This window comes from Sminthopsis crassicaudata, chromosome 4, assembly GCF_048593235.1.
Source record: "Sminthopsis crassicaudata isolate SCR6 chromosome 4, ASM4859323v1, whole genome shotgun sequence".
NCBI classification, from domain to species: Eukaryota; Metazoa; Chordata; class Mammalia; order Dasyuromorphia; family Dasyuridae; genus Sminthopsis; species Sminthopsis crassicaudata.
This window is the reverse complement of record NC_133620.1, coordinates 39566525-39593569: the sequence shown is the minus strand read 5'-3', so window position 1 is coordinate 39593569 and position 27045 is coordinate 39566525. Positions and strand designations below refer to the sequence as shown.

At 34.9% G+C, this 27045-nt stretch overlaps 1 protein-coding gene across 1 annotated transcript in view; it reads left to right on the top strand.

Annotated features, from left to right (window-relative positions):
- The first annotated feature begins 11360 nt into the window (after nucleotides 1–11360).
- The window catches only part of DNAI3 (dynein axonemal intermediate chain 3), a 115925-nt gene continuing 100240 nt past the window's right edge, over nucleotides 11361–27045 (top strand). The window contains exon 1 of the mRNA XM_074266351.1: nucleotides 11361–11463. The gene's annotated coding sequence lies outside the window, so the exon portion shown is untranslated. The remainder of the gene's footprint in view (nucleotides 11464–27045) is intronic.

The window sequence follows — 27045 nt, the reverse complement described above, 5'->3', positions numbered from 1 at the left end:
AACTCGTGATTCAGCCCTACACCCCACCCCGCCCTCCTTCCCCCTACTTCCCCTCCCACTCCTCTGCCTCCCTCTGCTTTCCAGCCTGTCTCAGTCCCGGGAATTGAGAAGGGCCAAGGAGCCTGAATTAACCCATTGTCAACCCTCCCGACTCCCTGGAATTGCGAAGTTTGCTTGGGGAGGGGGAAAAGGGTGCGGAAAGTCAGGGCACTGGTAACACTTGATTGGCAGTGAATCCTGGTGGATGCGGTGCTGGATTCGGAGTCAAGAAGAGATCTGACTAATTGGATGACCTCCAAACGGGTCATTTAACTGAACTCTGAGACTCCGATTCCTCATCTGTAAAATGGGACAATGAAAACCACAGTATCCATTTCACAGGGATTTCAAGAGGCTCAAATGAGAAAATATGGGCAATTTTTAAATGTTGCAAGGTGACATCAATGTCACATATTATCTCTCCTTTCTCCTGTTCCATGGAAGAACTGTGGCCATTTTCCAGGTTCCTATTTATATATGTATGCATTAATACATACATACATACATATATATATATACACATTTTTACAAAATACATCATATTTATATATATACATGCAAATATATATGTGTGCATATGTATGTATGTGTGTATAATGTGAGCATATGTGGATTTCAAAGTCCCATTCAAGAACTGGCCTATCAGAACTCTCCTACAAGAACCGTTTCTTAGAATTCTCCACTATCTTCCTTCAAAGTTCAACACAAGCATGAATTCCAACAGATTCCATTCCCTAGATGCTCGTGCCTTATAATCACTTTGTATGCCTCTTGCATATCATATAGAGGTATACATATTGTTCCTTATTCCACCTCCACCCACCCCCCATATAATGGAAGTCGATTACTCAAGGGCAGCAACTGCTTCATTTTTGGTCCTATTCTCACAGCAAGTGTCTAGTTTAGTGGTCCTCAAACTTTTTAAATAGGGGGTCAGTTCACTGTCCCTCAGACTGTGGGAGGGCCGGACTATAGTAAAAACAAAAACTCACACTCTGTCTCCACCCCTCAGTTCATTTGTCATAACTGGGGGGCGCATAAATGTCCTCAGAGGGCCGCATCTGGTTGGCAGGCCATAGTTTGAGAACTCCTGGTCTAGTTCAAAATAAGCACTTCATAAATACAGGGCCTCCTTGAATGACTGATAAAGTAGAAATCATCGGATATGGAATCAGAGGGTTGAGTCTTACCTCCGCTATTCAATCATGTGACTATAGGCTGTCATTTTCCCCCTCTCTGGCTCTTCTTCCTTAACAGAAAAATCAGTATATTGGATTAGAGATGATCTCAAAGGATCCTGGAATGCCTTAACTGATTTCACAGGCAATCTTTATAGGCAGGTTCTCATTGCTTTAGTATCATATTTGGGTTGTGTCAACTTGGCTTGTGGTCCCATAGAAGGACTATGGTTCAGAGATGGAAGGGACCTAGAAAACCCAGAATGAATTCCCATCTACAAGATTTTATGGATGAAGAAAGTGAATCCTAGGCCACTGCAGTGACTTGGCAGAGGTCATTTAGTTGGTAAATTGCCAAGCTAGGTTTCCACCAGAGTGTTCTGACTCCCAAACCAGCATTCTTTCCCCTACCAGTGGTCCTCAAACTTTTAAAATAGGGGGCTAGTTCACTGTCCCTCAGATTGTGGGAGGGCCGGACTACAGTAAAAACAAAAGCTCACGCTCTCTCTGCCCCTCAGCCCATTTGCCATAACCCCAGCGGGCGCATAAACATCCTCAGTTGGTGGCATCTGGCCTTCAGGCCATAGTTTGAGAACCCCTGCCCTAGACCTTGGGCCACCTACTAGACTGGGTTTTTGAGTTTAAGTTTCTAATGCCAATAATCAGTATGTTAATAGCAGAAATGAAAAGTGGTAGAATCATACTACTTATAAAAAATCCTCCATAAATGGCTGTTTGCAGAACTGCCTCAAGGCTTTGGCAAAAGTCTACAGAGCCTGGATCCCACACTTGCAACTAGATGTTTTCATTCTGAGCCCATCAAAATACAATAAAAGCAATTTTAAAATACAGGGCAAATGAGAGGGGCCATACCCTTACTTTGGCTTCCAGCTAAGTCTCTCCAAGGTTATGTGGGTAGCAAACCTTTTATTTTTCCCCTCTCAGTTTTGAATGAACAATCATTTATAGTACCTCTAATGACCTATCACACCTTGAGGAGAATAAAAAAGATGATGGATAGAGGCTTTATTATAATTCTACTTTAAGTGAAAAACTGCAATTAAATACATTCTTTTAAAAAATAACTGTGACTTGAAAAGAAATTGAAGAAAGAACAAACCTAGAGAGAACTCTGGCAATTTTATCTAGCTTTTTGAAAGTTTTTTCCCCCTCAAGTATTTTACAAGTAGGTGTTTGTTCTGTTCTGTTTTTTTTTTTTTAATTGAGTTGCTGCTCAATCATTATTTTGGAAATGGAATAAGAAACTTTAAAAGACCCAGAATTCTATAGGATGTACATAATTCTAACTAATATTGAACTTATTGTTTTGCTGGCCTAAACTACCAACTACTAATCAAAGCCCCCTCTCTTTTTTAAATTGACAAGCATTTCATTTATCTGCTTTACTTACCCCTCAATTTCCCCTCAGAAAACAAAAACAAAACTTTTGTAGTAAAGCCAAAGTTAAGTAAAACAAAATCCCACATCAGATTGTAGACAGCGCAGGTAGTGGGGGAATTCTAGGTAAGGTATACAACCCTTTAGCCCAGAGGAAACCTGCTGACAATATCTAGTTTGATTCCCCATTTCTTGTTTTTACCTTTTGATTCCCTGGTTTACTTTAAATGTTTTGGTTTACTTTTGGTAACTTTTCAGTTACCAATTTTTTCATGAAAACTGTCTCAATACCTTCATTCATTTGGAATTTCCACCCATTTCCCTCGAATGATTCTGGAAATATTTATTTTTTTTGTCTGTTTTGTGTGGGGAAAGCGCCTATATAGAGAGGTCCATGAGGAAACTTTCTAACAATATCTGGTTTAGCTCCCCCCATTTCCCTTTGATGCCCACCTCCCTTCCTGAGAAGTCAGGGAGGGCATAATCACTTGCCTTACTGAGAAGTCAAAAGGAAGGAGTGAAAGAAGGAAAGAGGGAATGAGAGAAGGAGGGAAGGAGGGAAGGAAGGAAGGTGGGAAGGAAGGAAGGAAGGAAGGAAGGTGGGAAGGAAGGAAGGAAGGAAGGAAGGAAGGAAGGAAGGAAGGAAGGAAGGTGGGAAGGAAGGAAGGAAGGAAGGAAGGAAGGAAGGAAGGAAGGAAGGAAGGAAGGAAGGAAGGAAGGAAGGAAGGAAGGTGAGAAGGAAGGAAGGAAGAAAGGAAGGAAGGAAGGAAGGAAGGAAGGTGAGAAGGAAGGAAGGAAGGAAGGAAGGAAGGAAGGAAGGAAGGTGGGAAGGAAGGAAGGAAGAAAGGAAGGAAGGAAGGAAGGTGGGAAGGAAGGAAGGAAGGAAGGAAGGAAGGAAGGTGGGAAGGAAGGAAGGAAGGAAGGAAGGAAGGAAGGAAGGAAGGAAGGAAGGAAGGAAGGAAGGAAAGAAGGAAGGAAAGAAGGTGGGAAGGAAGGAAGGAAGAAAGGAAGGAAGGAAGGAAGGTGGGAAGGAAGGAAGGAAGGAAGGAAGGTGGGAAGGAAGGAAGGAAGGAAGGAAGGAAGGAAGGAAGGAAGGAAGGAAAGAAGGAAGGAGGGAAGGTGGGAAGGAAGGAAGGAAGGAAGGAAGGAAGGAAGGAAGGAGGGAAGGAAGGAAGGAAGGAAGGAAGGAAGGAAGGAAGGAAGGAAGGAAGGAGGGAAGGAAGGAAGGAGGGAAGGAAAGTTATCCTTTTAGAGAGCTTTCTGGAGGCACTTGAGAACTATTCATTCAGGGTCAAACTGATGGACTGTGGCAGACCAAGGACTTAGATCAAGGCCAACATTCTCATTGCCATCTTCCTTTAATTTTTCAAGTGAAAAAAACAAGGCTCAGAGAGATTAGTCATGTGACATGCTCAGGTCATACAGAACAAGCAGCAGGGCTGGGATTTGAAGCCAGGTTATCTGATTCCAAATCCATCATTGTTTCTGCTGCACCATGCTGCCTCATATAATTTTCTTAAGCAAATGTTAATTGCATGATTCCTATAATGTCTCTCATAAATAATAAGTTCCCAGAAGGCAAGGCTCATGCCTTACTTAGAACAGCATTTAAGAAGGTATTTAATTGATTTTTAATGATAATGAATATCACATAAGCATATACCTAAAGCTTAGGTTCCACTTAAGAGTTCTGGTTACTGTGTTGACAATATTTACTTTTTAAAAAATATCATAATAGAGAAAGTCAAATAGAGTTTTTGTCTTTATTGATTCTATCAGCCAAATGCCACTGGACAAACTTGATCTGAAATTCATTAAAATGTTGCTCCACAAATCAGTCTTTTAGTTTATAATGTCCAGATTTTCTTTTTACCTTTTTAACTCCGTGGATAAGAGAAGAAGCAAAGAACAGTGATCAGAGAGTTAGCCTCAAAGTTGGATGGCAGTTTTGCCTCTGATTGGCAAATCACATCAGCTCTCTGAAACTATAGGCTACCATACAGGTATCAGTATTATATCAGTGAAATCACAAATTCAGGCCTTTTACTTACCCAAATATGACCCTCAAAGAACTAAGATTTTAGGTAAAATAAAGGATTTCTGATTAACGAAATGAGAATCAGGATGGTATAATGAATATTTCGGTTTTTGGATGAACTGGGCATGTGTCTACCTCCAACATATCCATCAAATAATCACTTAACAAGTATTTATTAAAGTGCCTATTATGTGTCAGGCATTGTGCTAGGGGCTGAGAACATAAAGTCAAAAATGAAGCAATCCTTGTCTACAAAGAAACATATACACCTGCAAGCACATACAAGATCAATACCACTAGCATCTGGGAGATCAGGAAGGATCTCCTTGAAGAAGTAACATTAAGTTGAGTTTTAAAGGAAACTAGAAATGATAAGACTTGGAGGAAAGGAGACAATTTTAGACATGGGTAAAAGCCAGGAGAGACATTTGAGACAGGGGTACAAAACCAAAACTGAGGGTTTCAGCTGCTTCTCCAATAAAGGTCATGTGATCCTTAGCAAGTCATTAAAACTTTATAGGTAGTTTTCTATGACTCTCAATTGCATGAAACCACTGATGTTCACCAGTGGAAGTCATCACACTACTAGTTAAAAGAAAAAATCCAAACAGACCAAAGGAGAATCTGAGTCTTCCTATTTGGAGCTCTTTCTTTGAAAAACTGGAAAAATCCTGAATTGGAAGCAGCAGAAATGACTAAACTTTCCCATTTCTAGTTTCCTTGAGATTGTGACTCATCTCTCTAAATGGGCATCCACTTGGATTGTTTTGAGTCTCATCCAGATTACAAACTTTCTGAAATCTGACTTTATATGTTTCTGAGATTGTCCTTGGAGAAAAATAAGTTTAGAAGAATATAGAGAATAGATCTTTACATTATAGTTTTTTAAGAGGATTAGTAATTTAAGGAGAAGATAAACTATGCTTAATATTTCTGTAACTTTTTAAAAAGTTAGGAAGCAAGATAATGTTGATAAAGTACTAGACCTGGAATTAGACATGGCAGGGGTACTAATGGGGAGCCTCTTAATATAATCTAGGCAAGAAAGTTGGAGTAGGATGGTGTCCTAATAAGTAGAGAGAAGGAATCAGAGGAGAGATAGATTATAAAAGGAAAATTAATAATATTTGGCAATGGATTGGATATGAGGGGTGAGAGAGATGAAAGTGATGGCACTGAGCTTTCAAACTAGCCCTCAACAAGCATAATTTGGAAACGTTTTTTCCATGTTTTAAATCTGGCCTCAGACACTAGCTATGTGACTCTGGGAAAGTCACTTAATACTATTTGCACAGTTTCCTCATCTGTAAAATGAATTGAAGAAGGAAATGGAAAACTGCTCCAGAATCTTTGCTAAGGAAAAAACCCAAATGGAGTCCCAAAGAGTTGAACACGATTGAACAACAACAAACTTTTTTAAAACGGAAAAGAGGAATGGTTGTGTTCAATTAACATTACCATCAGAGAAGCAGTGTATAGTAGTGGGCAGAGTATTAGTCCTGGAATCAAAAGGAAATTCAATTCCTGATTCTGATACCTATTATCTCTGTGTGACTCTGGGCAAGTTATTTTAACTTTCCTCTATCAGATGGGAATGTTAATAATTCCATCTAGCTGGCAGGTTTTTTATAAGAATCAAATGAAATAACAGGTGCAATATTCTGCAAACCTTAAAGTGAGCTACAAATGAATGTCAGCTATTATTAACAATTTCCCAACTTTAATATAAAGAATTCTCAAGTAACATTTTCCATTGGTCCAAAGCAAAGGTTCCTCTTTTTTTTTTTTACCATCAAAAAGCAATGTAAAGTAACCTAATATATACCTTAGAGTTAATTATCATTCCCAACTGTTAAAGAAATGTTTCTGTACAAAATAATAGCTGACTGCTGAATACAATTTTGAGGTTTGCAAAACAATTTACATACATTATCTTATCAACATGAGGGGTAGCTTGATTCTAAGTAGATTCTTGATTTTGGAGAACCACAGTTCATTTAGAGTGAAATGAACTCAGAATGAAAACATCACCCACTCAAATGATTTAGGGATATATTTCTCTATATGATACCTCAACTCCTGAGGGTATTGTTCTAGATGGCCTCTAAAGTCCTGAACAGGTCAAAATCTATGACCTATGAACAAGCTGGTAAAGGGGAGACATCTCTGTAGAGTGAAAATTTAGATTGAGAAAGGACCTCTTAGGAAGAATCTGACGATCACCTGGCAGAATAAGGAACCAGACATTGAGGTCTTTTCTCAATGCTAAATGTTCCAACTCTACTGCAGAGAGTAAAACTCCATTGGTCTTGCCACATTGTTCAAATGCCAATTGCACACTTACCAAAAGCACTATTTTATGGAGAACTCACACAGGGCAAGCGCTCACAAGGTAGTCAGAAAAAGCAAAACAAAAACACTGTCAAGGTATTTCTTAAGAATGTTAGAATTGACTGCACAACATGGGAGACACTGGCACAGGACTGCCCAGCATAACGTGCCCTCATCAGAGAAGGTTCCATGCTCTATCAGTAAAACAGAATTGAATTAGCTCAGAAGAAACACAAGATGCATAAAATTAGAAAATCCACCCTAAAATAGGGACTACTTGTGTCTGACCTGTGGCAGAGCACTTTGAAGTCATATTGGTCTGATCAGCCACAGTCAGCCACACTAACTTGACTCTAATCTATTGATGTCATTTTGATCCTCTTTGAGAATTTTCCTAACAGGGAAAAGACCACCCATCTGGACTCAGATGTCTCGAATTAAAATCCCAGCCCTGATGATTGCCCTCTGTGTATTTTTAGGCACATCACCTTATTTCCCTGATCTCACTTTCCTCATCTGTAAAATATGAGAGTGAAAATATCAGAAACTAATATTACCTCTAATTTGGGATTGGCCTCTGAAATCCCACCTAACTTTAGAGCTATAATTGTACATAATTACTTTGTTATCCCCACCTTAAGGGATAAGGGAACAAGCTCAGAGATCTCCCATAATTGGCAAAAAGCAAAGATTCTCTAGATCTTCCAGAGAAAGCTCTCTGTGCTGTTCTGGAAGTTTCCCTGGAAGATTCAGGATGCTACAGGTCCACAGGTATTAGCAGATGTGAAATATTCCATGCCTTCCAGGAGCAATACCACTTTCTAGGCTCTTTCTCCCCTAGCTATGTGCTAAATTGAATCTCAAATTTTCCATTTCCTTTCTGGTCCTCCTGACCTTGACGGTCACAAGCTATGAAGCTTGAATAATTTCAAAAATGAGAGGCAGAAAGTAATATTGTAACAACACTGAAGTATATATGATTATTTATTATATTAAAAACAAGATGTCAGTAAGGATCCCTGGAAACAACAGTTTTTCTAATCATTTGCAGTCACAAGAGAGAGATGACCATGTTTTCATTGAGATGATGACTGTAAATTTTAGTATAAAAATCAAATCTACTTGAGAATTTATTTATTACTAACCTGTCAGTATCATATAGAAAGTAATCTTTGAAAGAAAATTATGAATGTTTTGATATAAACACATCTCAATTTTATTAATAATAAAGTCCCCAGGCTCCACACTTGAGGCATAGAGAAAGCAGATTAGATCTCTTCAAATAATTTTCATAGATTCATTTTGTGTAGTTATGGATCGACATAACTTGGTTTTCAATGGAAAATTAAAAAAAAAGTTTCTCCTATAACCTGCACATTGAGAGCTCTTTGGGAACTTACAATTTCCTATTTAATTTCTGAAAAGTCCTATATGATCTTTCTGTATACCAAGTAATAATCTTGCCTTCATATAAGGTTATTAATCCTCCAAAATGTTATTTATTTACAAATCACTAGCCAGTGAAATATTTTCACTTACCCTTGGGTGTAACAAATTACAGTAGAGGCTGTAATTACAGAAGCTGATTACATTCCTTTATTAAATTCTTCCCATTTACAAATCAGGAGATTGAAATTATATATTAAAAAAAAAACCAGCCTCTAGAGAAATGAGTTTCAGTGAACGACTCCCACAAGTATTCATAATCACAGCATAAAATGAATCTATTATTTGAAGAGATCTAATCTGCTTCCTCGGTGCCTCAAGTGGGGAGCTTGTGAATAGGTACTTTTTACAATGGATTATTTTCTTGAGATAAGGGGACATTTTTTTTAACAAGCTAAGAGTAATGCGTTACACAGAACATTTAAATGGAAGACCCTGCAGAATCCTATCTCTCTTCCCTCAATTGGTAGAAGATGTCTTTTGGAAGAGAGATTTCTTGTAGAGGTTTTCTTTCAAAAAGAAGCAACTTTCATGTCTTTGTATTAATTGATAAACATGGAAAATTCCTGCCACTCATCCCTCTTGACTTTTTTTTCCCCTCTTTTCTCAAGCACTCCAAATCAAACCATCTAGCTAGCATTTGCTATGTTTTAGGGTAGGTTCAAATGAGGATATCTCTTCCCAATTGGGATTAGATAAGGACCCACTATAGAGGAGCAGATATATGTAGACAGAGATAGTAGATAGAGCTATGGCTGGAGCCAGGAAGACGTGAGTTCAAATTTAGCCTTAGACACTTAAGACACCATGGGCAAATCACTTAACCCAGTCTGACTCAATTTCCTCAACTGTAAAATGAGGCCACAAAAGGAAATGGCAAACTATTTCAGTATTCTTATCAACAACAATCCCTGGAAGATAGGCAGATAAACCCAACAAATATTTATTAAATTCTAGGCAATTTGGAATAGGAGGATGAAATGGAAAACAATTTTTGTCCTCAAAAAGTTTGTGCTTCTTGTCAATGCTGGAAAATTACCTATGCATACATTTTTTGTAAAAGTCAATTAAATAAATAAATACATTAAAAAATTAAATAAATTAATGACCATTAAGAAAAGAAAGTTTGTGCTCTCCTGATTCTGGTTTTAGCTTAGAGCAAGAGATGGGAGCATTCTTCTGCTCTTTCTTTTTATTGCAGTCTAACTGATTTTTTATCTTATAAGAAATTTTTCCAATCTTCTCAAAGGATAGTATCTTCCTTTTCTTTTCATTCAAGTGCTTGTCTCTGGTGTCTGGAAGTCTCAAGAGAGAATAATAAATAATGGTAGTTTTTGATTTAATGGGATTTTTTTTTTGAGTGGTTACATTGGGTGGGATTTTCAGTGAGTACTGGTGATTTCACCATAATCCAATATGGATACTTACCCTAGCAATGCAGATCAGCAATTAGGGAGTTACAGTCTGAGGGGCAGTAAGATGTTAAATGAGGTTTCCAGAGTTACACAGTCACTATGTCTAGAATGTTTCTGCTGTCACATCTGGCCCTCTCTGTCCACTACAACATGAGACTTTTTGAATGAATAACAGCAACAATAACAATGGTGTTGTTGATGATGATGATGATGATGACTATAAATTACAGGGGTTCTCAAACTACGGCCTGTGGACCAGATACGGCCCCTGAGGATGTTTATGTGACCCACCAGCTTATGGCAAATGGGCTGAGGGGCTGAGACAGAGTGTGAGCTTTTGTTTTTACTATAGTCCGGCCCTCCCACAGTCTGAGGGACAGTGAACTGGCCCCTATTTAAAAAGTTTGAGGACCACTACATAAAATCTTCACAACGATCAAGGTTACAATGATGGTAACTATCTTCAAGGAATGAAAAGCTTTCAAAAGATGGAGCATAAAGGCCTATTAAGAAGAAATTAAAACTGTGTAAGAAAAGATGAGGTGTAAATCATCCCTGCTGTTCCATTTACTAGTAAGTCATCAGAAGCTTTTAAAAATTTTCTTTGTGTTTGTAAAAAACAGCAATTCATGAAACTTCCTTCTCTTTAAAAGCAAAACTCAGGAACTATTCCCAAAATGCTGCAAAAGATGGGCTTACATCCCAAAGCTTTTGTTCAGTTACAGAAAACAGTCATTTTATTCATCTACACTATAGTTTGAAGAATAAGCTGAATTAACAAGCATTTATTAGGCATTTATTGTGTGTCAGGCAATGTATTAAAGGTTTAGGGATACAAACAAAGGCAAGCCCCCTTCATACACACACACATACCAAGAAAACCCTGTGAGCTAGCTCACAGTCTGTGTGGGAGTCAATATGCAAATAAAAATGTTCAAATGATTTACACAGGATAAATTGAGAGTAATTGCAAAAGGAAAGAAGGAGAATCAGGAAAATCTGTAAAAATGTGGGATGTAAGCTAAAATGTGAAGGAACATGAAATACACAAGAATAATAGCAGGATAGTGACTTGTCCTTCCATCCAAAAAATGAGAATTAGATAATAACAATACAATAATTTTAATTATCGTGTAGACCTCAAAGCAATCTGTTTTTATAAATCTTTTTTTAATAAGAAAAATAGTATTTTTCTTGATTCTTTTACTTTATTTTTCCCATTCTTCTTTTTCTTTGAAGTTCTGAATCCAAAAGATTTTAGCTCTTTTTCAGGTTAGGAAAGTCAGTGTTTAAGACATCAATGGAAAGCACTTAGTCTCACTGCCCATAATTTGCAATTAACAAACACCAGCCTGGTGGCTCGCATTACATGCTGGGCACTGTAGTCCTAGTCTGTAGTCTGAATCTTGTCTGGACGACAGCAACCAATCAGAAATCTCCTCTTGAAGGACTCATCACTGAGTGGCCAAAGAGTGGTACCAGTGGGACACGCCCCTATCTTCTTAGCAACCAATGCGTCCTAGCAACGGCCAGAGACTGACTGTTTGGGGCGTGTCTACCCAGAGTTTTCTCCAAGGAGTTTAACAAGACTTCTTTTCTCTCAATTGTAGTAACTAAGGTAAGGGAATCTTCATGGGAGGAAGGGAGAGCCTAAAAAACTTAAAACAATAATACATTAAGGGATAATTTTAAGAAATAATATAATTTTTACAAGGGCTTTAAAGTTTATAATGCACTTTTCTCCCAGGATCCAATTAAGTTAAGGATGTAACTTAATTATTAATATTATCTAGATGATGGAGTGGATCAAATGCTAAGGTGGGGTTAGAAAGACCCTCTGTTACATTTATTTGTTGTGTTATCCTGGGCAAGCCATTAACCTCTCTGAACCTCAATTTGTAAAATGGAGATATCTGTAACACTTTACAGGATTAGAGGAGGTAATGTCTGTAAAGTAAAAAGAAATGTATTTTTATGTTTGCTATGCCCATTTTAAGGCATTCATCCCAATATTTATTTTTATTTTTAAAATTAAATAAAATAATTGGACACGTTCCAACAAATAGACCATTTCATTTCTTGAGAAATTGTTTTTTCCATTGTTCACAGAAAGAAGGGATGTGTGCTTTAACTAACTTAGCAATTATATTAACTCACATTTATGTAGAACTTCGTGGTTATATCTTTTCTTCCTTATGAGATCCTTGCAAGGTAAATCTTGTAAAAACTGTTTCCTCTATTTTACAGATGAGGGAACTGAGACTCAAAAGTCTTTCTGTGCTACATTTCTCAGAAATGCCAGTACTGGAACCTGGAACTGGATTGTCTGAATCCAGGTCCCAGAACTCTTTCCAGCACATGCTTTTAATATGCCCGATAATGGGGTGAAATAGTGGGCAGGGTGAGGGAACAGCAACCTGAGTTCAAATTCTGTCTTAGAGACTAAGTGACATTAGGCAATTCTTTCGTAAAATGGGGATGATGATGATGATGATGATGATGATGATGATGATAATGATGATGATGATGATGATAATGATAACCTAGCACAGAATTTTTGTGGAGATCAAATGAAATGATCTATGTGAAGTAAGTCAGGAAGACCTAAGTTCAAATTCAACCTCAAACACTTATTAGCTATGACTAGAGTCATTTAACTCTGTCTGCCTCAGTTTCTTCATCTATAAAATGAGCTGGAGAAGGAAATGGCAAATCACTCCAGTATTTTTGCAAGAAAACCCCAAATGGGGTCATGAAAAGTTGGACAGGACTGAATAACAACAACAAATAGTACAGATGCACCAAGGAAGTCTGAGACCTGACAAAAGGCCATTGGGTTTGATGAGAAGGATACCTTTGATAAATATTTGAGATATGAATAATGTATATTAGAAACACAGACAGTGTAAATTTCACATCTTCCAGGGAATAGTTCCCTGGGATCTCAGTATTTATATAGAATCAAACTCGAAGTCCTTTGATTTTTTTTCTGCACCCCTGAATTCTGTGTACATGGTTTGAAAAAAAGGAAAATATTAGCAGAACAGAATGAAACGCCTCTAGCCCCCTGCCCAGTCTTGGAGCCAGTTTTCTTCTTGTCAAAAAAAAATACCTGGATAATTCAGGCGAGAGCACAGCCTCTGCCAGAATTAGCTGATTGATCCCCTTAGTTACCAATTAGCTGCTTCTAGCTCGGGGCGAGAGTGAACAGGTTTTCTTTTCTTTTCTTTTTTTTTTTTGTTTCAACAATTTATTAAAAATAAAAATGTATAATGTACTTGATGATAAACCACATGAAACCATACAAAGAATGACCAGCTACATAAGGCTTTCAGCAGCATGTCAAGATCTTGTCTCTTTAATGGATTACCTCTAAAAAGAACATCCTTACCAAAAAAAAAATACTGGAGGTCACCTTAAATGTGGCTTTATTTAATGCATTAGAAAACATCTTAATGCATTTCTGTATTATTAATTCCAGTGTTTTCCCTCATTTAATAATTTCTTATTTGTATATAGTTTGCTTCGTACATATGTCTTTTTGCACATTATCTACTGTTAGATTTTAAGCTCCTTGAGGGCAAGGGTTGGATTTTGCCTTTTTTGTATCCCCAGTGTTTAGCACAGTACTTGGCATGTAGCAGGTGCTTAATAAATGTTTATGATTAATTAATTAATGATCAATTAATTAGTTAATCATGTTAATTAATTTTGATTTTTATCCTTAACTCTCTTGCTCAAAAGCCTACAACGACTTTATTATATATTGCATCAATTAATCTTTCCTTATTCAGAAAATGTAAGCTCCTTAGTGAGGAGGCATTTTTCATTCTTTGTACTGGTACCAACAGTGCTTAGAAAAGAGCTTGGTCAATAACTGTCATTTAATAAATACTTTCTGGTTGTTTGACCTTGTGGAACACTTGGTATTAATCTCTCTTTTTAACTTGTCCTAGTCTGTTTTGTATTATTGATATAGCTTGTGATTCAGTTCCTTGAATCCTGGATTTTCCCAGTCTGGTACAATGGGGCCAGCACCCAAAATATCAGTTTCACTTGCTCAATATGGCCCCACTCAGAGTTTATTTGTGAAAAATTTCTGACTATAACTTGTATTTAGGTCTCCACATATGTAAGTAATAGAGACTTCAACCTCCATATGAGCACTTAAGTAATAATAATAGTTAATATTTACATAATATTTCCCTTGTTCCATGTCTCATGTTAAGCAATTACATATATATTTTATTCTCACAACAACTCTAGGAAGTAGGTGCTATTATCATCTCCATTTTATAGAAGGGTTAACTGAGGTAGAAAGCATTAAATGACTTATGAACAGTTACACAACTAGTGTCTGAGGCTGCAATTGAATTTCAATTTTTCTGACTCTAGGTCCAGTTTTTGTGCATTGTACCACCTAGTTTCCCCAATATATATAATGGGTACAAAACAGTCTTTTTTGCATCCCCATAGAAAATAAGGAGAATGTAAATTGTCTATGGAAGTTCATAAATGAATTTCAGGAAAAAAAAAAACTTTCAAAAGACTCATAGCAGTATAATTATTTTTATTTTATACATATGTATATATATATATATATATGTAACAATGTATATATGTTTATATATAGATGTGCAACAATATATATATTTGATATAGTTCTTCTACCTCTCTAGTGAATCCTTCTTTCCCTTAGGAACCTAGTAGGCTCCTACTTCATATTAACACACTATGGTTTGCTTTCCTTGGAAGGGAACCAAAGGAGGCTCCCAAATTTATATTGCCCTCCTGGGAATTTGACTTCCCTGAAAGGAAAGGGTTGTTTGATGGATAGTCACTGTCCACTGGATCTGTACCATCCAATTAATTCATGATAGTAACAGAAGGCAAGGTCCAGATCCCTTACCACCCCATGTCATGGCTTTAGTCCTTCACAAATGCCTCTTCCAAATCCAGGAGACAGACCGGTCTCTCTCTAAAAGGCACACTATTTAGGAATTTCCCCTTCTTTTGAAAGAATAGAATCACTTCTGAAACTTGGAATTATTCATGAAGTAACCCCAAACTTCTTTCTTTTGACTATCAGACCATCATCTGATCTTTGTTCCCACTTGTGACTGTTAGCATGGAAAATGAATTTGGAGTCATAGACTTCAAAGAAACCCCTTGGGAAGCTATTACAGCAGACCAGGCCAGAGATGGTGAGCCACCCACTAGGGGATGGCCATGTACATGGAGAATGGGTGGAGGTAGAATTGGGAAGATTTTGCACCTGATTGGATAGGTGAGTGAGTGAGAGGTCAAGAGTGATAATGTCTGGAATCATGGAGGGATCCTTAATAGAAAGAAGCACATTTCTTTGGTGAAGAAGTGAAATTTTATTCTTGTTTAGTCTTGAAACTCAGAATTCAGGTGGGAATAGAGGGAAAAAGTTGATTTCTTAGCTAGAATAGTAGGCTAAGTGAGATGATAACCAGCATTCTCAGCTTTTGCCATGATAATTTCATTAATCATAAACTCGGGTGAAACAACCTCAAATAACTAAAATGCGTGACATGTATAAAAACTTTCTAATTTATTTTCAGCAAATCCATCTATAATTCCTGGAGAGTTATCTTATACATGGAATGTATTTTCAAGTGACCAATGCCAATTGAAAAATTGGATAGGAAATGAAGTTTTGGATAAATAAGCACTGCGATTGAAACTCTGCTAGTAAGCATTAAGAACAGGTCATTTTCATTTTTCTCTATGCAGGTGCCGCAGTAAACTCAATAATCTCTCTAAAATACAAATGTGTCCTAAAGTGACCCAGTCTGTTACCAAATAAGTCATTTTTCACAGTAGGTTAGACAACATGCATCACACTGTATTCATTTAATGAACTTTCTTCATTTTTGGCTCCTAGCAACTTAGAGGCTCTGCCTGTTAATTAAGAATGCTCATGACCTTTAAAGCTAACGATACAAACTGTGCTTCCTTTTCCCTTGGTGCCTGGTCAATAATTTTGACACAGAAAGCTGATTAATATTTGTAAATGAGAAAAGTCTACAGTGTTCCTGAAGCTGTTCACCCTTAATTCATTTCCAGTGTCCTAGCATGTATTATTAGAAAACTGGCTTCCTTTGCTTCCAAATCCTGTAAACAGAATTAAATTGCCGTCAGTAGAGGTCCTTAACCTGGGGGCCAGTAACTTGTTTTTTTTTTGAAAAATATTGTGATAACTATATTTTATATAATTGGTTTCCTTTGTAATTCTATGTATTTTATCTGACATATGGTGAGCTTCCTCTGACTGGCTGTCTCTGAGCCAGGACTGCTGCATCTGCTCCTAAAGGGTCTAGGTCCTCTGAAGACCTCTGAAGCGTTGATGTGTCTCTCATAGTAGCTCAAGGCCTTGCTAGCTGTATTCTCTTTCTTCCTCTTCCTCCCTCCCATTGTTAGGGGTCAGTGATTATAATCCAGTTCTCTTTAACCACTTAACACTGAGTAACTTTCACAAAGGGATATTTAATTCGAAGATATAGAAAGAAAAAAGTACAGATATTTCTTCCTGTGCTTTGGGGACCATTCTTCCCCAAAGCATCTCAGGACATGGCTGCCTATCTAATAGAAGTCCATCTTACCAAGATCATGACTCAGGGCTGTTGCACAGGGCCTTTTCTGAGCTACCACTGGACTGGGGTCCTGAACTTCACTCCTGCTCTTCAGGGCTTTGATACTTGAACTGATTAAAACCAAACTGGAACATTGAGCAGGCACTTTGGAACTCTCAAGCTCCACCATGAGGGAAGTAGTCATCAAGTTCCATCAAGAAGCAATCAGGCAAAGAACAAGTAGCTGAAGAGGACAAACTTTATGGAGGGAAAGGGACCCACATGTGCAAAAATGTTTGTGGCAGCCCTTTTTGTAGTGGCTAGAAACTGGAAAATGAATGGGTGCCCATTAATTGGAGAATGACTGAATAAATTATGGTATATGAATGTTATGGAATATTATTATTCTGTAAGAAACGACCAGCAGGATGATGTCAGAGAGACTTGGAGAGACTTACATGAACTGATACTAAGTAAAATGAGAAGAACCAGGAGAATATTATACACAGCAACAAGATTATATGATGATCAATTCTGATAGATGTGATGCTTTCCAACAATGAGATGATTGTGGTAAGTTCCAATGATCTGCCATCTACACCCAGAGAGAGGACTGTGGGAATTGAATGTGGATCACAACATAACATTCTCACTCTTTGTTGTTGTTTGCTTGTATTTTCTTTCTCATTTTTTTTTCCTTTTGGATCTGATTTTTCTTGTGAAGCAGGATAAATGTGGAAATATGTATAGAAGAATTGCACATATTTAACATATATTGGATCATTTGCCGACTGAGGGTGGGAAGGGAAAAATTAGAACACAGGGTTTTGTAGGGGTGAATGTCAAAAATTATCCATGTATATACTTTGAAGATAAAAGCTATCATTAAAAAATCAAAAGAAGATGACAACCTTTATTAAGAAGATGGAGAGCCTCAGAGGCTGTGCCCCTGTGTCATGTGGTCAGCCAGCGGGAACCAGCTATGGAATGTCCATGTATGTGTCATTGACTCTCCGCATTCTGTGTCATCCGGATTCCCAGAAGTGGGATATCGGATCCCCAGAGAGTCTCACCATTAGAGACATTTTCCACATATACTAGTTCCTCCATTACATATGCACAAAACAAACAAACAAACAAACATTTTTCTGATTGTGGGTTTTATCATATTGCTGAAATAATACTAATATTAATGCCAATATTAGCAGAATTTACATAATGTATTAAAGTTTGCAAAATACTTACATATGTTATCTCCCTTGATATAACAACTCTATGAAGTGTCATTATCATACTCATTTTACAGATACGTAAACTGAGGCTGAGAGTTTAGAGCTATCACATCTGATCTAAACCTTTACTTCTTTAGGTTTCATATCCTTAGTTTCTTGAAGCCCTTCACTCTGTTTGTTCTTCTAAGGACATTTTCCAATTTATCATCATCCTTCCTAAAATGTACTCAGAGATAAACATTATTATGTACCAGATGTGGTCTAGTGAGGGCAATTCAACCCAGTCCAGTCCAGTTGAATCTGACATTCATGCATTAGGGGCCCCCTATTGTGCTAATTGCTATAAATTTAAATGCAGAAAAAATTTCTACTTGCATGAAACTTATACTCTATAGAATACAATGGCAGGAGCATCTTAGTCTTGGATGTCATGCCTTTTTAAATGTAATCTAATATTGTATTAGCTTTTTTAGCTTCCATATTTCATTGCTGATCAGCTTCATCTTGTATTTCATTTAGGCCCCTAGATATTTTTCAAATGAATGGCCATCTTGTCATGTCTATTCTTCATATTTTATTTTGGAAACTGATGTTTCTTATCCTAAGACCAAACTTTTAGGGACTATTTGCCTCTTTGGGGAAAGGAAGAGAAAATATCTGAACTTGTGATTTTATCTTTTTAGGGAACTCCTTATGAGGAAGTACCCTCTACTGCTGGGATGCTTCCCAAAAGTTACCCATCCATCAGAATTTGAACTTCTTCCAGTAGAATTAAGTTCCTTAAAGATTTAGATTGTATCTCCAGTGCCTAGAATACTGCCTGAAACATAGTAGGCATTTAAAAAATACTTGTTGGTTGATAAATCAATTGATTACTGATTCCAGGGGCAGCCTCTTATGTTCTATGCCATTTCATTTATTTACTTTTAGAAAGAAAATTATTTATTTGAATCAATAAAATTATATTTCATTGTCATGGATTTTTCCATTTTTTCTAGCTTGTCAAAATCTTTTAAAATCCTGACTCTGTCAGCTAAAGTATTAACAATCCTTCCTACCTTTGTGTCATCTGTAAAACTGATAAACATGTTGTCTCTGCCTTTATCCAAGTCATTAATAAATTTACTAAAATAGCATAGGGCCAAGTACATTTCCTTGTTTACTGCACTGGAAATATCCTTCCAAATGGACAAACCATTAAAACCATTAACAGCAACAGTCATTCAGTTCATTTAGGAATCATTTATTTGGACAGTCATTGAGTGCACATTTGTCCATATTGTCCATAAAAGTAGCATTGATAAACTTTGCCTAAAATTTGTTAAAATCTCAGGAAGCTTTACCTACAGTATTCTCCTGATCTACAAGTTTGTTAATCTTGTTAAAAATAGAAACAGGATTAGTCACTACAATTTTTTTGGTAAAAATAATATGCAAACCTACTGAAAATTCAACAAAGGAACAAGCTGACCATGTTATCATAAATGGCCATGTTTTTAAGTCATGAAATTGATTAAAAGGTTTACCTTAAAGGTCCCTCTTACATGCTTATAGTTTGCTGATTATAAAAAGCATCTGATTCATTGGAGTAAAATGCCTTGTAGAAAGTTCTGCTCTGACAAAGTGTTTTTGATGTTTATATTGATAACCTACAAGATGCTTTAAAATAGATAACATTTAATAATATGCTATATAATATATCACTTTTAATTTGACATAAGATACATAATAGTAGATACAACTTTGATTAATAACCCTCTGATTGTAAAAATGAAGGAAAAGATAAAATAGGAAGACATTTGTCAAAGGTGTTTATGTCTTTCTCTTCTTTCACTGTCAAACTCTTAGAACGAATTATTATTTTCCCCTTCTATCATTTTAGCCAATCTGATAGGTGTGAGATGGTATCACAAAATTGTTTTAATGTGCTTTGCTCTAATCAAAATGATTTAGAGCATTTTTATATGCCTATATATAACTTTGATTTCTTCTTTGAAAAACTTCCTGTTGATATCCTTTGACCATTTATCAGTTGGGAATGATTCATAGTCTTATAAATTTGACAAAGTTCTCTACATATTTGAGTTATGTGGTTTTTATCTGAAAAATTGACTATAGAGGGTTTTTTTTTTGCTTCTAATCTCAGATACATTGTTTTTATTTGTCCAAAACATTTTAATTTAATGTAATCAAAATTATCAATTTTACATCTCATAATGCTCTCTATCTTTTCATAAATTCTGCTATCTCTAAGTCTTATAAATAATATGTTTTATGTTCTTCTAATTTACTCACAATATCTCTCTTTATATTTAAATTATGTATTCATTTTGACCTTATCTTAATAAATGGTACATCAGGTTATACCCAATTTCTGCCAGAATGTTTTCCAGTTTTCCCAACAATTTTTGCTAAACAGTGAATTAAAAAAAAAGCTTAAATTTTTACATTTGTTAGATGCCAAGTTTCTGTTTTGCTGATCCGCCTTTCTGTTTCTCAGCCAATACCAGAGAGTTTCGATAATTATTGCCTTATGATATAGTTTAAGATCTGATATTATGAAATCTTATGGAATCATTAATTCCTTTGAGATTTTAACCTTTTGTTCTTCCAAGTGAATTTTGTTATTATTTTTTCTAGCTCAATAAAATAATTTTTGGTAATTTTAATTGGAATTAAATTGAATGATCAGTTTAGGAAATATTGTCATTTTATTATATTGGCTTTGCCCATCCATTAAAAATGAACATTTCTCCAATTATTTATTATTTGCATACAGGTATTTTATAATTTTGTTCATGAAATTCTTGTATTTTTCTTACTGAGTATATTCTTGGCTATTTTGTGCTGTACACTATTATTTTAAATGGGTTATCTCTTCTTATCATTTTTTGCAGGTGTTTGTTAATTGTATTATCAAATGTTAAATTATCAACAATTAGAAATGTTGATGATTTTTTTTTTGTGGGTTTATTTTATATCTCGCTCCTTTGCTAAAATTATTGTTTGGATCAGTTTTTGATTTGAATTTCTAGAATTTTCCAAGTATATCATCATATTGTTTGCAAAAAGAGAGAGTTTTATTACCTCATTCCCCATTCTGATTCCTTAAATTCCTTTTTTATCTCTTAGTGCTAATCCTAGTATTTCTATATAGTACTAATTGGTGACAATGGGCATTTTTGTTTCAATCCTGATCTTACTAGAAAAGCTTCTAGCTTAATAATATTTGCTGATCATTTTAGCTAGATACTTCTTATCATTTTTAGGGAAAATCCATTTATATCTATGTTTTTAAGTGTTGTTAATAGGAATGAGTGCTGCATTTTGGCCAAAGCTTTTTTTTTTTTCAAGTATTGAAATAATCTTATGATTTCTGCTACTTTTTATTTATATAATTAATCATGTCAATAATTGTTTTTTTTAATTTTAAAACATTACTGGCATAAATCTTACTTGGTCACAATATAGTTTTTGATATATTGTTGTAGTCTCCTAGCTAATCTTATTTAAGATTTTTGCACCTATATTCATTAGTGAAATTTGTATATAATTTTCTTTCTCTGTTTTTGCTCTTTCTGATTTTGGTATCCGCACCATATTTATTTCATAAAAGGTTTGGTGGAGGACTCCTTATTTGCCTATTATTCCAAATAATTTATTTAATTCTGCAATTTGTGGGCCTTTAAATGTCTGATAAAATTCACTTGTAAATCCATCTGATCCTGTTGCCTTTTTTTTTTTAGGAAGTTCATTTATAACTTGTTCACTTTCTTTTAGATTTCTTTAGCTATTCTATTTCCTCACCTGTTAATTTAAGCCTTTAGTATTTTTCAATTATTCATCTTTATTTAGTTAAATTGTTAAATTTATTGGCATATAATTGAGCAAAGTAACTCCAATTAATTTTTTAAAATTTTATTTTCATTAGTTGTATATTTACCCTTTTAATTTTTGATAGCAATCTGGTTTTCTTCTCTTTGTTTTTTAGTCATATTAATCAATTGTTTATTTTATTTTTTCCCATTGAACCAACTCCTAATTTTATTTATTAATTCATTGGTTTCTTACATTCAGTCTTATTAATCTTACCTATATGTTTTAGGATTCCCAACTTGGTGTTTGATTGGAAATTTTTAATTTGTTATTTTGCTAGTTTTTTTTTTCTTTTACTGCATATCCTCTTTATTTTAGTAATACATGAATTTAGAGATACATTTTTTTTTCTCTAATTACCACTGCATCCTTTAGGTTTTGGTATGTTGTCTCATTATTCTCTTTAATAAAATTTTTTATTATTTCTATGACTTGTTCTTTAACCCATTCATTTTTTAAGATTAGGCTACTTACTATCCAATTAATTTTAAATCTGTATTTCTATGTTCCCTTATTAAGTGTTATTACATTATACCTTATATATTATATATTATACCTGAAAAGGATGCATTTAAGATGTCTATTTTTCTATAATCAACTGTAAAGTTTTTTCCATTATACTTAGTTGATAAGCATCTTCTTAATTTCCAATTTGGGGTTTCTTCAAAAAGAACTACTATAAATATTATTGTACATACAAGTCCTTTTCTTCTGAATTTCTTTATGTTATAGGCTTAATAGTTGTATGTCTATGTATATACAGTTTAGTAACTTTTAAGGCATCACTCCAAATTGCTTTCCAGACTTCCTAGACCAATTCAAAGCTCTTCCAACATTGCATATGTGAGTACGAGGCAGTCCCTCAAAAGTTAAAGTTAATTAACTTCCTCTTTTGTAACATTTTCCACCTCCTAGGTGTGAGGTAAAATCTCAAAACTGTTCTAATTTGCACTTCTTTCATTATTAGTTATTTTGAGCACTTTTTAATATGATTGTTGATAGCTTGGATTTCTTCCCATTAAAACTTCCTGTTCATATCCTTTGAACATTTATCTACCGGAAAATGGTACTTTTATAGTCCATGTGGCCAGCAACACCAGTCTTCCAATTACTTAGGTTTCCAAACTTAGAATCATCTCCTAATTATTTCCTTTTCCTTACTTTACTATCAAACCAGCTGCAAAGTCTTTTCAACTCTACTTCCAAAATATCTCTTACCTTCTTCCTCTCTTCTCCATTCCCAAGGCCACTAGCCTGGTTCAGGCCCTCTCATAGACCATACCAATAAACCTTCTAAATTGTACTCCACATCTATATTCTTCACTCTTTTCCGTCCATTCTTTATTCAATTGTCAAAGTGGTTTTCTAAAGAGCATGTCTGATGTCACTCACTTTCTCCAAAATCTCTTAGGATTCCCTAGTGACCAAAGATAAAATAAAAATAAATTTCTTACCCTGCATTTAAGTCTTAAGTTTAAGAACTGGTCTAATAGCCTGCTTCCAACTTCCTTTTATATCACTAGAATCTATACCCTAACAGCTCAAACTGCCTAACAAAGGGAGAGTGTAAAGCTAAGATGTTAGTAATGATCATCAATTAAAGATCAATAAGTAAATTCTTCCCTGGAACCATAATATGAGCTAAGTGAGAAATGGTCATTAATACATAATTTTCACTACTGTCTCTTTAAACCAGGACTTATATACCTAAATATTAAATTTCAAAGAAAAGAGAAACTGTAATAGGTCATGCAATCCACTTAGCACTGGTCCTTCAAATAGGACCAATCTCAACCTTAACAGATGATTATCCATTTATTTTTAAAGAATTCTAGATAAAAAAAATGCCATGACAGTCTTGCCCCTTTAATAATGGAGACCGAACAGAGAAGTAGCATTAATTGTAGACAAAACAAGGAAGTAGAACCTTGTTCTCAGCACCTTTTTCTGTGTCTTCCCATTTCTTTTTATGTCTCAACTCTAAATGCTACACTGACATCCTGTTGTTTCAAGGATATTCATTTTTTGACCTCCATAACAGAAAATGTATTATGATCATTTGATGGAACTCAAAACAAATTTTCTTTTTTTTCCAGTTTAATTCTTTCAGGGTAACTCGATATATAGTGTATTATACATTGCTTTTCTAAAAATAGTGATATGATTAATCTCAGTAGATGTGTTTCTTATATTTATGTGATTTATTACTTAATTACTAGGATAGTTGAACTGAGTCAGAATTACTGATTTGAATTTATATCTAATCTAAAGTATTTAGCAACTATGTTTTACATTATGCTTGCTTACAAATTAAATAACTTGAATTTTCCCCCATTAGCCAAATAATTTAGCCATATTGGCCAATTTCATTATTGTAATGATATTTTATTTTCTATTCAAGAGCATATTTGGAGCTATTCCCCCCCTTCCCACTCCTCTTAGAATTCTTCCTTTCTCTTCTTTTCACTACCTCCATTCTTAATACATAGGTATAATTATATATATAATATATAGCTAAAACATATTATATTATATATAATTCTATAACTACTGCTCTTTGGCTATTATCTCCTCCATCCACCTCAAACAAAGGGTAGATGGAGAAGAAAGAAAACACTGCTTTGTCTCTCCTACAGCTTCCTAACTCCAATGCTGTCATGTGCAAGAACTCAGTCAATTAACAATTGTTTTCCCTATCTAATGGTACCTCCAAGCTCCCACTAAAGAGGTCACACAGAACTATTTTCATAGCAGCCCCACAAAGTTACTTAGCCTTTATTTCTACTTACTGGTTATACTGACTCAGCAAGGGTCAGAGTATTAGAAAATAGCTTTTTGGTTCCATAAAACCAGGATTTACCTACAGAAATATCATTCTTCTAACGTTATAGAAAGGTATTCATCCATTTGATGATCAGTTAAGAATTAATTACTCAAGTGGGATCTTATGAGCAAGAATGTATTACTTAATCTGCCATGTTTTTCAAGTATTGGATGTGATATATCACACTAATGACTCATGGATCTTTAATCCCTAGATCAGAATATGGTCTTGGCTCAGGATAGCCATAAAGATTTGGATGCTTTCTGGAGACTTAGTTGAATGTCAAGGTCATGAACTGTGTAAAGCTTTATGGGTTGTTTTGAGAGAATGTTTAATCCTGGAAGATTTCACACAATTCATAACTACAGTAGCTAATAGAGTCTTGGGAAAGCATTTCAAACTTTAAAACTTCTTTGACTTTGATAGACCACCAGCACTGCAGTCAGGAGGACTTGAATTCAAATCTGGTCTCAGACACTTAGTACTGATTAATTGAATGACCCTGGGCAAGTCACTTAATCCCAACTTCCCAGCCAAAAATAAAATAATCTAAGAGTAAAATAAATAATTTTAATGACATGAAATTTAAAAACTTTTGTACAAACAAAACTAATGCAGCCAAAATAAGAAGGAAAATAGGAGACTGGAAAAACTTATAGTAAATTTGGATTTTTTCAAAATTATTGTTAGAAAGTCATCCCCAGGATAATGTAGGACCATGTAGGATTTATAAAGGAATGCAGGGCTGGTTCAATATTAGGAAAACTATTAGCATAATTGACCATAACAATAACCAAACTAACAAAAACTATATGATTATCTCAATAAATGCAGAAAAAGCATTTGATAAAATCCAACATCCATTTCTATTAAAAACACTAGAGAGTATACAAATAAATGGACTTTTCCTTAAAGTAGTAAGTAGCATCTATTTAAAACCATCAGTATGCATCATATGTAATGGGAATAAACTGGAACCATTTCCAACAAGATCAGAGGTGAAACAAGGATCCCATTATCACTATTACTCTTCAATATTGTTTTAGAAAGACTAGCTTTGGCAATAAGAGAAGAAAAAGAGATTAAAGAAATTAGACTAGGTAATGAGAAAACCAAATTGTCACTCTTTGCAGATGATATGATGGTACACTTAGAGAATCCTAGAGAATCAACTAAAAACTATTAGAAATAATCCACAACTTTAGCAAAGTTGCAAGATACAAATTAAATCCACATAAATCATCAGCATTTTTAAATATCACTCATAAATTCCAACAGCAATATTTGGTTATCTATCTGCCAAGGTAAAGTCAGGAACTATATGAGCAAAACTGCAAAACACTCTCCACACAAATAAATTCAGCTCTAAACAACTGGAAAAGTATCAAGTGCTTGTGGATAGGTTGAGCGAATATAATAAATATGACAGTACTCCCTAGAAACTCGATCAAACTCCCAAGAAACTATTTTATAACCTAGAAAAAATAACAACAAAATTCATCTGAAAGAACAAAAGGTCAAGAATTTCAAGGGCATTAATGAAAAATGCAAATGAAGATGGCCTAGTTGTACCAGATTTAAAACTATATTATAAAACAGTGGTCATCAAAACCATTTGGTACTGGCTAAGAAATAGAACAGCCAATCAGTGGAATGTTAAGTTCACAGGACAAAATAGTCAAAATTATTATTAAAAAATTACATGTAATTGGAAAACCTTTTTTTCAAAGATAATCTATGAATGATGATCTTGCTATATCCCTCAAAAATAACAATAGAAACTACAAAGATAAGATAATTTGTTTTTAAAACACATACCCACATACAACATATAAAATAACAAAGCAAAGCAGAACAAAGATACAATTTTAAAAATATTGTAGGACAGCTAATGTGTCAGTCACAATATAGATAAAAAATATAAAGAATGCAAGGCATCCCAAAGAACATTTTCAAATGGTATAAAGCATGTAAAAAAAAATCCACTGGTTAAAAAAAATCACAAGAGCAAATTTGAAAAGTTTGTAGAAATTTAATAATCACAAAACAAATAAAGCTAGAGCTGAAAAGATGATTAAAAAGAGATTGGGGAAGTAACAACATTTTTAATTTGGAGTAATTAATAGAAAACCTGAACAAAATTAATAATTGATAATAGATTTATTACAGTGGAAAATAGAATTGCAGGAAATATAAGTGGAAAAACTAAATTAGAAATTTACTCAGTTGTTGGAAGTAAAAAGCACAAAGAACCTCCTTAGATATGGAGGATAGATTGAGAGTGATTTCAGAATTACTGGCATCATAAGAAATTTCTGACAACAAAAGAATATGAATACTGCAATCCATCAAATATCAATATACAGGTTAGTTGTATCCTCAGAATCCAGTAAGGAAAAACTCAAGATTTTGTTCTTGAAGGCATATAATAATTAAATCCTAGTACTACAATGACAATGATAAAATTCTGCAAGTTTCAAGAAGAAAGGCTAATAGTTGATAAAAATCACAGCAGACTTCTCATGATGGGCAAAACAGTAACAGCCTAGCAGGTCATATCTTTATGTAAAACTGGCTAATTGTACAAAATTCTACTTTATTGTTTCTTCACACAGAAACTGAGATAATGTAAAGCAGTTACCACAAGGAATCCAAATTAGCTTGAAAGA